We start from the raw sequence: 13,978 nt of genomic DNA, 5'->3' as shown, positions 1-13,978 counted from the left end.
TGTAATATCTTCGGAAGTAGCTGTTCCGAAGAGGAATTTTAGAATTTTTCCTCCGCCGTCTATTAAACCTCGCTTGGTTTTTGGGATTAAAGGCAATGTGATTAAAGTGGCGAGCTCTTGATATTCTTTATGATGGTTAAGAAATGAAGCTCGCAGCAATTCGAAGCCTTTGGTAGGAACATGTTCTTGGGATTGAAGCTTCGTGTCTAAATACTCCAGAGATTGGGAGATAAATTGAATTTGGCGCTCTAAATGTTCGAAGGAGAGTTCGGTGACCAACGTCCAGTGACTGGCGGTCATTAAGAAATTCCCTCGATGTAGGAAGACAACTCCTTTGGTGAATTCCTGTTGTTCTGAATACAAGATCATCGTCGTGAGACGGAAAACTTGAAGAAGGAAATAAGCATGGAGGAGAAGCATGTTGAATTTGTTGCTGAGGTGCGTTTTATATCCACCTTCTGGGGGTTGTATTTCTTCCCCTGTAACAGGGAAAGGGTGTTAGTAATAATTGATCCCCGTGGCTTTTATAATGAAGTAGCTTTCCTTATTGAATAAATAATGATAATTTTCAAATGATGAGGTTCCGTTAGGTCGAAACGGGAAAAATCGAGCGCTAAAAGAGGGGTTTACGGAGATAGGTCGATTATCTAGTCGCGGAGGTCGCGTCGAACGAAAAAAAATGGACACGCATTCTGGCATAATATAAAAACACTATTTTATTAAGAGAGTACACCTATTTATGAAAATATTAATTATATATATTGGGCGTATATATGCCATACCTGGTTACACGGTTACAAGTATTATGATACATTAAGTGATGAGACTACAATATAGGTATAATGCAAAAAGGTGGCGGAGAGGAATATAGATAGCTAATTAGTGATGTGGGGGGCGCTGGGCCGATCTTGCGGCCATGAAGGTCTGAAAGGGAAAAAGAAAGACCAATAAGACACCGACAAGACGATACGGGTTTTAATTAAGATATCGCTACCGTAAGTTAAAAAGGAGAACAAAAGAGGTAGGATTGTGGGTTAAAGAGAAGACGATCGACTGGTCGCGGGGGAAATAAAACGCGGGATGCGGCTGCGAGTGGGTCTCGGAAGCACCCACGGCTGGTCGGGCACGGGCCCTTGACTCCGAAGGGCATAGGGAGGAGTGGTCTCTTGCTCTTCCGGTTCAGAGGAAGTAACTTCGCTCTCTAACTCCGGTTCTTCGCTCTCACTTTCACTCTCACTTCCGCTCTCACTTTCGGATTCAGGTTGTTCTTCCGGTTGCGGAGTGGGAATAGAGGTCAAGATGAATTCGTCCCAAGGGTCAATGGGAATATTAGTTTGGGGCGCCGCCGTAACTGTTTCTTGTGTCGGCGGTAAACTGGACTGATCGGCCGTCATATCAGTTTCTAGATTAATCTCCTTACGAGCAGTTGTAGGTTTAATTCTGTCAGCATGAACATGTAGTGTTCTTTTGGTTTGGATATTTTCTATTTTGAAATTGACGGGTCCTAGAATTTCGACAATACGATAAGGTCCTGTCCACCGGGGAGCTAATTTTCGCTTTAGGCCTTTAGGCGTGACGACTTCCTTTAGTAGTATTCTATCTCCCACTCTATAGAGGGGTGGCTTATTTTGTCGGCGGTGTAGTTCCTGCCTCGTCTCGGCGGCTTGTTCGGCATATAGTTGAGCTGTTTGATGAGCGTGTCTCATTCGTTGACGTAATTCCGAAGCGAAATTGTCTTCTACGTCATAGGAGACCGTGGCAGGGCTTGTAACTAAATCAAAAGGGTAGGTTGGATCTCTCCCATATAGTAGGAAAAATGGGCTGTCATTAGTAGACGTATGCACGGAGGTGTTATATGCGAATAAGGCATAAGGGATCCACTCGTCCCAGTCTCGTTGATCTTGCGAGACATAATGAGATAGTATATCAACTAGAGTTTTATTAAATCTCTCCACCACACCATTGCAGGCTGGATGGTAGGCGGTAGTAAGGAGCCGCTTTATGTGTAGCAATTCACACACTTCTGCGAACATCTTAGAAATTAGGTTCGGCGCTCTATCAGTTAATAATTGCCTAGGAGTAGAGTGTCGCAATATGATGTGAGTGACAAAGGCCTTAGCAATTGTTTTACTACTTACATCCGGTAGTGGAATTGCTTCCGCATATCGAGTAAAATGGTCAACAAATACTAGGATATATTTGTTGCCGTTTGTCGTAAGAGGGAGTGGACCGACAATGTCCATTGCTGCTCGTTCAAATACATGAGAAAGGGGGGCAAACAGTTGCAATTCGGCTGCTGTCCGTCGACCCGGTCGTCGGTGCTTGGCACAGCTCTGACAACTTAGGCAATAATTCCTGATTTCCTTTGCCATTTCGGGCCAATAGAACGAGTTTGCGATTTTAGTACGCATTTTTAATTCTCCTAGGTGACCGGCTAGTGGATTATCATGGTAGGTAAACAGGATATATTCCTTTAAGGCGGTAGGTATAACAATTTGTTCCCACCAATCCACACGTTTTTTATTCCTGCCCTTGTGGCAGAGGGCACCCTCCTCGTTGATATAATAATCCTCTAGGTTAAGATTATTATAGGTTCCTGTAGTTACACCATCCTTTAAGGTTTGGATAAGGGGTCTCCATCGATCATCACGTTGTTGCGCATTTATTAATTGTGGCACGGAGAAGATGGGTTCAACCTCTGTTATTTGACGTATTGGGATACGACTAAGGGCGTCCGCATTTCTATGTGAAATTCCGGCCTTGTAGATAATATCAAAATCGAATTCTTGAAGGAAAATGATCCATCTCGATAATCTAGAATTAGTAGTAGAATCCTTACAATCTAATAACCATCTCAAAGGTCTATGATCTGTGACAATAGTAAATTTTTTTCCATAAAGATAGGGTTTAAAATACCTCACTGCCCACACGGTGGCTAAGCATTCTTTCTCAGTAGTGCTGTAATTAAGTTCGGGTTTCCTTAATAATCGGCTCGCATAGGCAATCGGCTTCTCCTGGCCGTTTTCTTCCTGAGATAATATCGCTCCCAGGGCGAAATTTGACGCATCGGTCGCCAAAATAAAAGGTTTTGTAAAGTCAGGGGACTTCAATAATGGTGCCGACGTCAAAATTTGTTTAAGAGTTTCGAAGCTTTCCTGTTGCTTAAGGCCCCATTCAAACGGCACATCTTTCCGTAATAAATCAGTCAAGGGTTTAGCGATCGTGGCATAAGAGTTTATGTGCCGCCGATAATAGCCAGTGAGTCCTAGGAAAGAGCGGACTTCTCGCTCGGATTCAGGTCTCGGGAATTCTAGAACACATTTTATTTTGTCGGGATCGGGTTTTATACCCTGTTCTGAAATTTCGTGACCCAGAAATTTTATCTGGCGTTGCAGGAAATGGCATTTCTTAGGTTTTAATTTTATGCCTGCTTCTCCGAGTCTCTGAAATATTTGTTCAAGTCGTTTTAGGTGACTAGGGAAGTCTGGACTAAATGTTAGTATATCGTCCATGTATACAAGACATGTCTTTCCTTTGAGACCATGTAAGATGAAATCCATCGACCTTTCAAAAACCGCAGGACTTGTTTTAAGACCCATCGGAACCCTATTCCATTGATAGTGGCCGTCTGGCGTAGAGAATGCGGTCTTTTCCTTATCACCTACTCCTAATTGCCAAAATCCTGAAATCGTATCCATCGTCGAAAAGTATTTCGCTTGTCCCATTAGGCTTAGGGATTCCTGCACTAAAGGCAGAGGATACGGGTCTACTTTAGTGATTTTATTTAGTTTACGATAGTCTATTACTAAGCGTAACGATCCGTCCTTTTTCTTAACTAGGAGAGCAGCCGAACTCCAAGGGGACGTAGAATGTTCGATAATATTATGGGCCAAGAGGTCATCTATGATATCGTTTAATTGTTGGCGTTGGGCGTAGGGAATGCGATAAGGAGGCGAATAGATAGGTGCCGCATCGCCAGTATTTATTGTATGTTGCACAATATTACAGTAGCCAAGGTCATAGTCATTCACGGCAAAGACATGCCTATATTTATATAGTAAATTTAAGAGATCTCGTTTCTCGTTCCGGGGGACGCCAGTCCAATCAAAAAGGTGGCTCAATTCTGCTTTCGATAGGTTCGTGGATGCCCCTTCCTTTATAGTATCTGCGGGCTCACTTTCTTCGATAGCCTCAAAGAAGGTGCCAACCTTACCATCTTTCTCTAACTTAATTGTCTTACGAGTGTCATTACGAAGACGTACGGGAACTTGTCCCTTTTTATTTGGGGTCACCAACAAATTGACTCCTGAAACTCCTTCCTGAGTGAAGGAAGCAGTTTCGATTACTCCGACTTTACTAGGTCGCTTATCGCCAACAATTCTAGCAGTAACTATGTTCTCTGTCATAGGGGGAAGTTGACAGGATTCAATTAACACTACTCCTTTTCCTTCCTCCCGATCTGTTGACCGGTACGACCTTTTCGCTGAGCCGACATTTTCCTCTAGTGGAGGAGCCTCTGTTCTCTTTCGTGTTCTATTATCTCTATTCGGGCCTCTTTCCCTTTGTTGGTTCTGTTGAATCCTTCCCGCTCTTTTATTATTCCCTGAGGTTTGAATAGGTATCACTGTCTGCGGAGGGATAGTTAATTCTCGGCCCTTTAAATCAATACAGAATCCCTTGTCGGTTATCATATCCCGGCCTATGATGCCGTCACAGGGAGAGGTGACATCGTGATCAACTAGGCAACAGGCAAAGGGGAAGCGCAGATTTCCTATCTGGAAAGTAGGGCTAATAATACCGTAGGTCTGAATTACATGTCCCGTAGCGCTTCTAAGGTCTGTGTCTTTGTTATGATCTATATGTACTCTTTCTTTCATAGAGTTAGCGAAAACCTTTGATAAAAGTGAGACCTTCGCACCAGTATCTATCTGCACTATAGCGGGATTGCCACCTATGTAACAGTCAAATGTAGCTTCGCTAGGTGCGGAAGTATAATTAGTGATTCGTACTGAGGAGGTTCTTCGATTTCGCTTCGAAGGAGTCCTATAAGGCGGACATTCTAAGTCAAAGTTTGAGCCTCGGATCTCTCGAGAGGAAAAAGGAGGGGTCCTAGAGGCTTTACTAGAGTTAGATCGAGGTCGTCGTCCTTCTACACTACGTACATTGCCCTTCCATTTGCCTCGATTTTCTTCAGTAGGCTGCGATCGAAATCTGACCCTATTCCTCTCCCCTTCGGGTTCACGTCGCCTGGGTGAATCGTTTCGCATAAAGCGGTCGCTAGGATTGCCGTTTCGGCAAGCGGGCGAGCGTTGGTTCGGGGTTTGATTGAGATTCCATTTTGACTGACCGAAAGGGCGGTCACCTCGGCAATTAGGGGAGTTCGACCGATTTGCGTTACGCCTAAAATGCGGATTATTATTGGGATTGTTATTGTAGGAGTTAGGAGTATAGCCTCCTCGATGATTTCGGCGAGATATAGGATCTCTAGAGCCGAAACGAGGAGAGTTTCGGATTAGTCCGTCCATTCTAGCCTTTAAGTCCTCCATCGCTGACGTTACTTGCGCTAACTCCTCCTGAGCTGAGGTTTTATCGCTTTCCCTTACTGTTCGCATGATTCCTCTTGGATGCGCGGTGAGACTTTCAATTGTTTCCTCACTGATCGCGGCTTTTAGAGCCTCATCGAATGTCTCAGCCTCACGGCTCATTACGCGCTGCCGGATTCTTATGTCTATTCCGTTCAAAAATTGCGCTTTAAGCCTTTCATCTAACTCCTTCCTCTGAACTCGTTCAATAATCGCGGTCTCGGCGGCAGTCGCGCCAGGCTCCGGCGTAATTTCTATCTCCATCGCCAGTGCTTGGAGTCTAGCAGCATAAGTCTGTACGTCCTCGTCCCTTTTCTGCACGCACGCATAAAATTTAGATAATCGAAAGGAAAATGGCTCCCGTTCAAAACGCGCTATCATCAATCGCTTGAATTCGTCGAAGTCATCCACTTCTTTTATTCTTCGGTCCTTCCGGACGAATTCTCTCGCGATACCCGTAAGTTTTAATTTTGCCACTGCCAGCATCTGGGCCTTGGACCATGCCGCTACCTTAGTAACATCGGCTAACGAATCAAAAAAGTCCGTTACCCGAGGGCCTCCTGCTTCTCCCGAGAATACGGGTAATAGGGGTATTATTCCGCCTAAACCTCCCAATGTAAGGGGATTCGGTGCCGGATTAGGATTTGGGTGGGCTGGCCCAGCCGCATCGCGGGGATCGTCTTCCATTATGTTTATTTCGTTAGTTCTTACAACTAGGTCGGAGATTCTAGTACGACCCTACTCCTATGATTCCTAATTCAACTCAATTCGACCTCTCTCCCGACTGTGGCTGTTTTTCGCCTTATCGATTTTTCGAAAAAGTCGAGACCCCACTCCTGCAAACCAATATGTGAAATCGGGGGTGCCTAAAAAGACGCCACCCCTTCGATTGTCACCAATGTGTGAGATCTCGGGGAGGTAAGAGGGAGTCGTACCTCTTTTTCCCGTGACTCACTTGTCAAGGATGGCTGTTACGTCGACGGCGCGTTACGCGTTACGCGAGTGGAGGAGGAGGAAGGATGGGGCCGACGATAAGGCGAAGCCGACAGTCAAGAAAGACACCATTTTATAACAAAAACAAAATTTAATGAAAGCTAAACGAACTAAAGTACACTTCTACCCTCGTTTACAAAAAGGGGCCGGAGAGAGAGAGTTTACAATTATTTTTCATACCTCTTAACAAGTCCGTAATAGACGGAATCAGAAGTGACGATAAAGTTTGGCTGATGGAGAATCCGGTAATGGGCTGATGGCACGTAGAGCTTGTTTTTTCGTAGGCAGGGCAGTGGCACTTAAAGAACTTAGAAACTTTTTGAGAGTCCGGCGGATGGCGTAGTGCACGTCGTAAAAGCGAGACGAAGGAGCCCCTTAGGGGGGGAAGGAAGCGTCTTTTATAAGTTTTTGATGGGAAAACTTGTCACGTGATCGAAAACGAATCACTATTAGGGCCATAGGTGTTCCCGGGATATTAAATAAACGACTAGTTCGGACGCTAACTATAAACCATCGTGCAAGATGATCTACCTGCTCCGAAGGAATAACGGTTTGTTGATAGTTAGGGGACAATCGTTGCCATTCGAGGGTCAACAATTTCCCGGGTATGGAATGTTGTTGATTAAGTCGTTTATAACTGGAGTGAACAAATTCAGAAATTTCTAGGTTTTTAACTTCCAGATTTCACACATAACTTCAGATTTAATTTATACGAAATTGAGCAATATGGAAATGAAAATCCCGAAACAAAGGAATGGAATGGATTGGTTAGAAAATTAATGGATAAGGTATACGTAAAAACTTGTTCTCTATTAATTAATACTTCAATCGTAGTTTATTCATAAGTTAACATTTATAAAACATTTCGTATCTTTAGAAAATAGATTTAGCCCTAGCTCCTTTGACGATATCTTGGAAAAGGCAAGAAGTTATCATCTTTACAGCTCCTTACTACGATTTAGGTTTGGCTATATTAATGCCAAAATATAATGCCAAAACTACCGAAAATTATTTCGCATTTTTATCACCTTTCGAAACAACAGTTTGGCTTACCATTGTCCTAGCGGTGATTTTTACTTCTCTAGTGCTCGCAATATGTGTGAACTTAACACCGACTAATTTTAACAATAGTAGAATAGAGAGAAGGAAAACAAGTCAGAGCGTCAGAGAATCTTCTTGGATCACTTTCCCACAAGCACTCTGGTGGAGTTTCTCGTCGTTTGTAGCTCCGGTAGATGACCTATTATTTGTTTCTAACCACTATATTTGTATAATAAAAAAGTTAATTGATTGATATATATATATTTAGGGAACAGAATTGGAACAAAAAAACAATCTTCCAGCAAGAATTGTAATGGTGACTTGGTGGTTAACTACAGTTATTCTTATTACTGCGTATACAGCAAAATTAGCAGCATTTATGACAGTCCAGAATATGAAACAAGGTAATAAAGCTATTTAATTAAATACTTTAAAACGAATTTCCTCATAAATACTCTATTTTTAGAAATTAGTTCTCTGGAAGATTTAGTAAAATTGAATACAATTCCATTTGGAACTCTGAAAGATTCTTATGTTGAAAACTTCTTCGCCCACAGTCGTTACAAAATCTACAAAATAGCTTACAAAATGATAAAAAAGCATAATACATTAATAAACGATAGTTTCGTGGGCATAGAGAGAGTTAGAGCATCGTATTATTTGTCAGAAGGTAATGCATATTAATTAAGAAATGATGCATGACTTAACTAATGACATCAACTTAAATAATAACATACCTTTTATTATTCTAAGAAAATAATCGATGCGTGTTGAATATTTCAGGTCACAAAGATCGATTTGCTTTCATATTTGATTCCCCAATTCTGGATTACATTGCTATGCAGAAGCCATGCAATGTTGAACGAGTTGGAAGACTTTTCGGATTAGTAAATTATTCATAACATTAATAATATTCAACAATTTATCACAAGACGACGTTAATGCTATCCTTTCATTCTTGTTATTGATACTATTACCAAAACAATAATTCACAGTATTGATAAGAACGAATGTCTCTTAAAATAATTTTAATACTTATATCAATTATTTATACGAATATGTACTGTACCATCTGCTTATAATCTTTTTATTTTAATAGCAAAATTACGGTCTCGGTTTGCCTAAAGATTCTCCGTTTGAGAAACAATTTACCGCATCTTTCTTAAAGCTAAGAGAAGAAGGTTATATGGATTTTTTGAATAAACGATGGTTTACGAATAATTGTCCCGGTAATATACAGTATGAAATTATTTTAAAACGATGCGCTAGTTCACAAAAATTTAATGTAATTAAATTTCAGACAATAGAATAGGAAGCGAAGAACGTCAAATGGATATGAAAAATTTAGCTGGAGTTTTTCTGTGTTACGTGGGAGGACTAATTGCGGCACTCTTATTCGTAGCTGTCCTGTGGATACGGGAAAAGACGAAGAGCAGGAAGGCTGTGGTTGTTTTACCAAATGTAAATATTACGTAAAAGTTTTATCTAGAAATATCTATAAACTTATATGCAACAAAAAATTGCTTTTTAATAGGCAGATCGTAGTTTTATATCGTAAGAAGACCGTTCTGGATGAGTTTTCTTCACTACTTCTCGGAAATATCAATAATAATAATAATAATAATATAAATATGTTTTCTCAATAAATTCAGAAGTGAATATTTAAAAATTGTAGTTTTTCTAAATAAGTATATTTTGCTTGTTAGCCCGGCCTTGTTATATATAATAGAGGAAAAGTGTGGCCATCGGTCAAAAATACTCAAGATTTTTACATTTTTGGTCTGAAGGAAGCTTTAAACATGGTGAAATGCAAATAAAAATTCGTGGGATTAGTCTGTATGTATGGATGTTAGTGTGAAGCTTCGGAAGTGGGCCTACTATTTGTGCAAATAAGAAAAATTTTTTTTTTGTAATTTTTGTATAGAAGCAAATAATAATTGTTGTTATTACAAATTAACGTTATAAAAATAAACCGTCAAACAAGAAAAAAATAGTAAAAACAAAAAAATTAATATTACATGTCCATAAAAGGACATGTCTGTAGAAATTTCTGAGAAAGTCATTCTTCTCAGGTTGAAACAATAGATGAATTTGAGTACTTAGATCGAACATCTTCGATAGGAATCGAATTGTCAGACGATGTTGACTCATCCAACGACCTGGGTTCCGATCTCGTTACAATGCGTAACGAGGGGGGGCAATTAGAGAGCGGAGGCAAGTCGACATCGACCTATCGGAATGTTCGATCTGGGACTCAAAGGAAAGTTATAAAACCCGAAGAAAAAGAGGAGATGACGTTCTCGGTCATTAGTTTTCTCGGTTCTTGGCTCTTAGAGCTTTGTCTCGCGATTTTACGACGGTTTTTTTTTTCCGTGATCTTCGGCAGTTGGATACATCTCTTTTGGAAGGTCACCCACTCCCTTGGATTTGTCACCTGTAATCTGAATCGTCCCTGCGTCCGGAACTTTCCCTCGAGAAGCTGAACAGTGCGCCCCGGGGCCATCATACTCCTGCGAAACGTCGGAGAACTTTTCTTGTGGACTTTCGATTCCGAGAGGGGGCCCAGAAGACTCGGACGCCGCCGCTGATAAAAGTGTATCGTAGTTGTAAGCACCTTTTGTTATATGAACGGGTTACGAATGAAAACCTGTCTCAGAGTTTCTTTCACTCCCACACGTGGATCGTGACCGCGCGACATTCTGACTAACGTAGTCGTTCGGCAAACCTCACATTAGTGTAGCTTCAAAGAGGGTGAACAAAATCGACTAATTTTGTTCACACTCTTTGAAGCTGAATAACTTGTGTGCTTTTTGTCGAAATTTTCCAAAATTTTTGCAGGGAAGTTTATGTATTATGGGGATTGATGCTCTTAAATTTTGGTGGTTAAAGTCGAAGGCTGGGGAGATAAAGGGAGCTCGTGTACCTCGAATAGGGCCAGACTTAAAGGCGATTTTACTTGTTTGTTTTTACAATTTTTTAGAAAACCCATCTTGTATGTATGCTTGTACAAAAGTTTATAATTTAGAAAAAAAAACAAATATATATTTCAAAGTGCGCATATAAATATAATGTGCAATTGGATATCCAATTTATTAGAATAGTCTTTATGGACGGAGTAGACCGTTTCTTTCTGAGGTTGTAAAAAGAAAACAGGAAGTGAAAACTTATTGTTTCTTCTAAATTATGAATATTTTTTATACATATTTATTGTCCTTGGCCCTTTCATTAAAAAATTTGTAATATCTTTTTGTATACTTTGTTGTTTTTTCCTGTATAAACGCAACAGATAAGTTGCTACGCTCCTACCTGTTTTCAATATATTAACTGTATTTATTTACATTTATCAATAAATTTAAACTTGACGAGTAATGTGATATTTATACGTCCATTTCAATTAAACTCGTAACGTGCACACATTTTATGTATTTATATTTTCTTCGATTATAATGGATATATCTTTCGCAAAAGTAAGGACTTTGTAGCTAAAACATAGTAAGAAAGGAAAAAATATATCTTATAAATAAGAAATTAATTATTTGATTATTTATTTAAAGAATGTACGGAATTAGACTGTAATTTCCTTAGGAGAGAACTACTACATTAAGTAACAAGAACAAGCTAGAAAAACAGAGCACGGCTCATAAATGTTTGACAGGCGTGAGGGGCGCTCACATCTTGCAAACATTTATGCAAAGTCTCAGCAACAACGTTTTGGCATTTGCCCCCATGCCAACCCAGTTTTACTGCTCTGAGTATAATAGATTTACACAATAAAAAGTATTGTAACAAAGAGAATTGTGTTTAAATATTGTCTAGAATTAACATTAAATACATACTATACAAATATATAAAATTTAATAAAACCGAACTTATTAATTGTATATTTGTTAAAAAGAAAAACCGAACTGCCCGAGCGAAAGACAAAATCGCTTTGTCTCTGCCAACCGTTAGGCCTACACTACATTAGTGTACTGTACAGTACAGTACGTACTGTACAGTTGGTCTAATGATGTGTTCACTTTCGTATAATCGATCAGCGCCGCCGTAACTTATCGATTACAATTTCAAGACACGCCACCTGTTATCAAGGAGTTGACCGTTACGATTTGACCGTTACGAGATTGACGGTTGCGATTTGAAATGGACCGTTCCGATTCATAACAAGGAAAGTAGGAAGTTGGTCAAGAGGGGCATTAAAGCGGCGTCACGTAACTGTTTTACTCAAGAAAATCGAGTAAACTAATCGATGATCACTTATTTATCCCTGCTTATATAGCATTTTTTTTTTTAAGTTGTAAAGTTACGGTAATCATTTAGGAAAAATTACGATTATATCTTTTATTTCAATCAGTTTTCTTCCTTTCAACGTGGTTTTATATTTATTTTGTTGTACTTTGATTCAAAAAAGCAAAGAAATAAACATATCAATTTCCACTTAACTTAAGTTTCACGGACCGACCCGCGGTTTCGTTTGTAATTGGAGAAAGAAGCGTTTTCTTTCACGATCAGTGCAGAGTTCATCATCTTTTAATATTGCACGACACATTTTCATAATTTCCGCTAATCCAATAATAAATCCAATATCGCTCTCTGAACGCTCCTTATCGTCCATTTTGTCGTCTGGATTTTTCCTCGATTTTTCCCTGTTAAGTGTGGCCTCTCATCTCTCTGAAAATCATTCATCCCTGTAAAGCAGATAAGTCGTACAAAGTAGTCGAGCTTCTCGAATAAATTTATAAACGTTATAACGAAAAACGTCTACAAATAAAATTTATAACAACATTTGTCTAATCAACATAAAACGTCTATGGCTAATATCGTTTAGCGAATTAATTCAAAGAAATACATTGCGAGGTGTTTCATTAAATAATAACCAACCATTTATACTCCGTATTCGTCGTAATCCTTCTCCGAACATCCGATTTAATCACTAAATTAAAAAGTAAAAAGTTAATATAACCTGTTTATAAGTGTTGATAGTTCAAACGAAAGCATTTGAACTATTGAAACTATTAAACTATTGAAAACAATCAGATAATTATTAAGATAATATATTTGTATTTTCGTAATATCGTAAGACAATTATCAGTTAATTAAGAGCAATACCTCTCACATTATTATCGACTGCTTTGTAATTTTGTGATTAAATCGGATATTCGGAGAAGGATTACGACGAATACGGAGTATAAATGGTTGGTTATTATTTAATGAAACACCTCGCAATGTATTTCTTTGAATTAATTCGCTAAACGATATTAGCCATAGACGTTTTATGTTGATTAGACAAATGTTATTATAAATTTTATTTGTAGATTTTTTTCGTTATAACGTTTATAAATTTATTCGAGAAGCTCGACTACTTTGTACGACTTATCTGCTTTACAGGGATGAATGATTTTCAGAGAGATGAGAGGCCACACTTAACAGGGAAAAATCGAGGAAAAATCCAGACGACAAAATGGACGATAAGGAGCGTTCAGAGAGCGATATTGGATTTATTATTGGATTAGCGGAAATTATGAAAATGTGTCGTGCAATATTAAAAGATGATGAACTCTGCACTGATCGTGAAAGAAAACGCTTCTTTCTCCAATTACAAACGAAACCGCGGGTCGGTCCGTGAAACTTAAGTTAAGTGGAAATTGATATGTTTATTTCTTTGCTTTTTTGAATCAAAGTACAACAAAATAAATATAAAACCACGTTGAAAGGAAGAAAACTGATTGAAATAAAAGATATAATCGTAATTTTTCCTAAATGATTACCGTAACTTTACAACTTAAAAAAAAAAGCTATATAAGCAGGGATAAATAAGTGATCATCGATTAGTTTACTCGATTTTCTTGAGTAAAACAGTTACGTGACGCCGCTTTAATGCCCCTCTTGACCAACTTCCTACTTTCCTTGTTATGAATCGGAACGGTCCATTTCAAATCGCAACCGTCAATCTCGTAACGGTCAACTCCTTGATAACAGGTGGCGTGTCTTGAAATTGTAACCGATAAGTTACGGCGGCGCTGATCGTTTATACGAAAGTGAACACATCATTAGACGTAGTGCTTACATTTTTTTTTTTTTTTTCGGTAGATTACTAAAATATATCAAAAATTGCTAAATTCCTTTTCTGCTACTGTCCCGATTAAGCGATTAAATTATGTATTAATTTATTAGTTTAGTTTCCGTTCTCTCAGATTTGGCCCAATAAAGCGGCTGCCCCGATTAACCGGTGGCCCAATTAAACGGAATCGACTGTATATAAAACAGACTTTATAGAGTTTAAATATTTTTGTAAAAAATTTTTTTCTAATATCAAAACTTTCTTTAAAATTTTGTAGCATGTTTTTATTTATAAAAAAGAAATT

At 39.0% G+C, this 13,978-nt stretch overlaps 1 protein-coding gene and 1 long non-coding RNA gene across 2 annotated transcripts in view; both read left to right on the top strand.

Moving 5' to 3' along the window:
• LOC136977233 (glutamate receptor ionotropic, kainate 2-like) overlaps positions 1-13,978 on the top strand; it is a 142,749-nt gene that overhangs the window by 10,446 nt on the left and 118,325 nt on the right. The gene's annotated exons all lie outside the window — the stretch shown is intronic.
• LOC136977243 (uncharacterized) lies at positions 8,355-9,054 on the top strand. Its single transcript, XR_010881053.1, has 3 exons — positions 8,355-8,503; positions 8,716-8,845; positions 8,917-9,054. It is a non-coding gene; the product is annotated as an uncharacterized lncRNA (long non-coding RNA).

Source organism: Centruroides vittatus, unplaced genomic scaffold (assembly GCF_030686945.1).
Source record: "Centruroides vittatus isolate TY-2023 unplaced genomic scaffold, ASM3068694v2 contig_452, whole genome shotgun sequence".
Classification (NCBI taxonomy): Eukaryota; Metazoa; Arthropoda; class Arachnida; order Scorpiones; family Buthidae; genus Centruroides; species Centruroides vittatus.
The sequence above is the reverse complement of the archived record's forward strand: the minus strand, read 5'-3'. Positions and strand labels throughout refer to the sequence as shown.